The sequence below is a fragment of the Otolemur garnettii genome, unplaced genomic scaffold (assembly GCF_000181295.1).
Source record: "Otolemur garnettii isolate 467f Iridium unplaced genomic scaffold, OtoGar3 scaffold00320, whole genome shotgun sequence".
NCBI classification, from domain to species: Eukaryota; Metazoa; Chordata; class Mammalia; order Primates; family Galagidae; genus Otolemur; species Otolemur garnettii.
Genome location: NW_003852715.1, coordinates 95,761 through 98,912, shown reverse-complemented (window position 1 = coordinate 98,912; position 3,152 = coordinate 95,761).

The window sequence follows — 3,152 nt, the reverse complement described above, 5'->3', positions numbered from 1 at the left end:
ACTTGCAGGTGACATACTGTAGACTGACAGTTTTGGCCAGGGCTACCAGGTGGGAGATATAGAAGTACCGGCTCAGCAGCTTCATCAAATACTCCTGTCACTATGGTGGCTCCTAGAATTTGGGGGACTGTTACTCGTCTGTCTGGCATCTTTCTCCATCCTACTTCTGCTTCCTGGCTCCCCTCTGCTGCCAACCATTTCTTCTCCTTCCGGGAGTAGATAGGTAAGCGCTCTGGAACCCACGGGACCAGGGGAGCCACTCACGACACCTTGCACCATCACATAACTGCTTCCATCAACATACATGTCCAAGTCTGCATCTGTCCAAGGGTGGTCATGCAAGTCAGGTCTGCTAGAGTACACAGTATCTATAACTTCCATACAGTCATGTTCAGCCTTTCTTCCACTGGCTGGAAGGAGTGTGGCTGGGTCTAAGGTGTTCTTATATTAGAGAGTCAAAAATGTCCTTTCAAGTGACTACAGAGTGGGGTACTTTTACTCTGAGGTCCTGCCCTAGAGTTAGCTTATCAGCTTCTTGCACAAGGAGAGCAGTAGTGGCTCAAGCCCGTAAGCAGGGTGGCTATCCTTTTGCCACTCCATCTAACTGCTTAGAGAGGTAGGCTACAGGCCTTGGCCAGGACCCAACCAGCTGGATTAACATACCCACAGCCATTTTATCTCTCTCTGAGACATACAGAGTGAAGGGCTTGGTTAGGTCTGGCAATCCCAGTGCAGGGACAATCATTAGCCCCATCTTTAGCTGGGAGAGGGCACATTCCTGTTCTCTTCCCCACTCTAAGGACTTTCCTTCCTCTCCTTTAGTTGCCTCATACAGAGGTCTAGCCAAGATTGCAAAGTTGGGGATCCAAAAATGACAAAAAGTGTGCCTAGGAATTCCCAGACTTGCTTTCAGCTGTGGAGGTGGGTAGGCGACTAATGACTTGCTGCCTCTCCCTGCTTAGATTCCTCCCTCCCTGCTGGATAATAAATCCTAGATAAGGTACTTGCAGCTGGTAGATCTGAGCCTTTTGCTTAGAAACTTTATAGCCAAAGACCTCTAGATGTCACAATAGGCGGTCTGTACCTTGAGCACAGCCCTGGGGGTTTATCTCTCACCCAGACCTGCAGCCATCTCTGGGCCAGTTCGGGCCTCAGTCCTTCCTCTGGCTGAGTCACAAACAGCCTCCACTCCCAAGGTGTACACCAGACCTGGTTTGGGCAGTTGTAGCTGCATATTTCCTTGTGGCCTCTTATGGAACACTTCCAAGGGAGACAAAAGGCTTGTTCAGCAGTGGCTTCATTGCTCCTATGATGTCAATCCTGTGGTCTGAGAGAGGGGCTACTGGCTAGTTGACTACCAAGTGTGCACCCCCAGTATTAATTCGAAAGTCAATGTCCTTGCCCTGAGTCCTTACTCGGACCATGGACTTTCAGGGGGTGGCTGAGTTCAGTCCCCTTCAGTCTAGCAGGGCCTCTCCCACTAAGTTATAGAGGGCTCCCTGCTCTTCTGGTTCTGTGACCTCTCTCCCAGGATTTTCCACATTTCCTTGCCTCTGGGGCCACTCATCTTCCAATGCCCTGTCTCTTGGCCAGTTGCACACTGATCCCTTCGCAAGGGGGCGGGGAGGGGGCCTTTTACCTTAGGTTCCCTACTTCCTCGCACTCCTTGACCCTGTCCTCTTTGAAAGGGAGGGGGTCCTCCCCTCATGCCTTTCAGAGCCGCAGCTATGAGATTGGCCCTTCGCTTCATGCACCTGTCCTCTTCCCTATGGCTTACTGCTTCCTGATTCACAAAGACCTTTTGTGCTATTTTTAGGAATTGCGAGGTGTTCATACCTGCAGACCTCTCCTGCTTCTGCAGTTTTTGCTGTATATCCTTAGCACTTTGGCTAACTAGGGCCATATTAACCATCCTCTCATTCTCAGGGCTCTCAGGATTAAAAGGAGTGTACATTCAAAATACTTCACATAACCTTTCATAAAACTGGCCTGGACTCTCAATCTTTCCCTGGAGGACCTCATTTACTTGGTAGATTAATTGGTAGTTTTCTGTGTCCCTGTCTCAGCCTCTCCAACAATGCCTCTGGTGCCAGATCTGCCAATATCTTCAGCACCACTACTCTAGGTTAGGTGGACAGCACTTTCCCTTCCTGTCCCTGTGTTACTAGCACTGTTGCGACCTGTCCTCTCAACCAAGGTGGTTGGCTCACTACCAGCTGTAGCCAGGTATCTATGTACGGAAACTACTCAGAGTGAACCCCCTTTCCAGTAACTCTGTGCCATACCTCAGACACTAGGGATCTCTCTAAACTTCCCTCCAACGGCGATCCAATTCTAAAGGGTGGCCATTCCTGCTCACAAAGACTCCTTAGCTTTATTGGTGTCATAGTCATCTACAACTTCCTTCTTAAAGTTCTTCAACATAGTAGCTAATGAGGTGGGCTCCCCTTGCTTGTTCCCCATTTCTACCCGAGGTCTCCCTTTCGAGATGCATGCTCACATCACATTTTTTGGCCAGTGTCTTAGTTCCATTTAACAGTTCAATTTAATAAACAGTTATGACTCATTTTATGAGTTGACAGTATAGACCGGGCTGGGATCTAATACAAGTGGGCCACAGCCTTTTTTTTCCTTTGAATTATTTTTCTCTCTTTACTAAGGACAAATTACAGGAGAACCAACTCAGTTGCCAAAATAACCTGTACCTTCAGTATACTGATTATTTGCATAAAGCGCAGTAAGAATTATTATTAGCCATCTAGTCTCTTTGGCTTTGCTGAAAACTTTTATAAGGAATTTTCAGGCCGGACATTCTCAAGAGCCTTTCATAAGCCCAAGTTTCATCTGTGCCATTAGATACCTGTATGCATTGGGTATATTCCTCTTCTCTTGAGGTCCTCAAACACCTTTCAATTTCCCAGACCTGTCAGCAAGCAATCTTCGTTACTTACCACAGATCAGGAAAGGTTACTGATGGGTTTCTGGCCAATTTTCCAAAGGGCTTTCATTATTGGCTTTATAAAGTCAACCTTAATTCCTTAACGCAGTCTGGATACCTCTGGAAATGCTATTCCAGCCAAAGCCTTGGTAAAATAACCAGTACCTTCATCATGTCCCATAGAATGAAACAGATTCTTTTTTTTTTTTTTTTT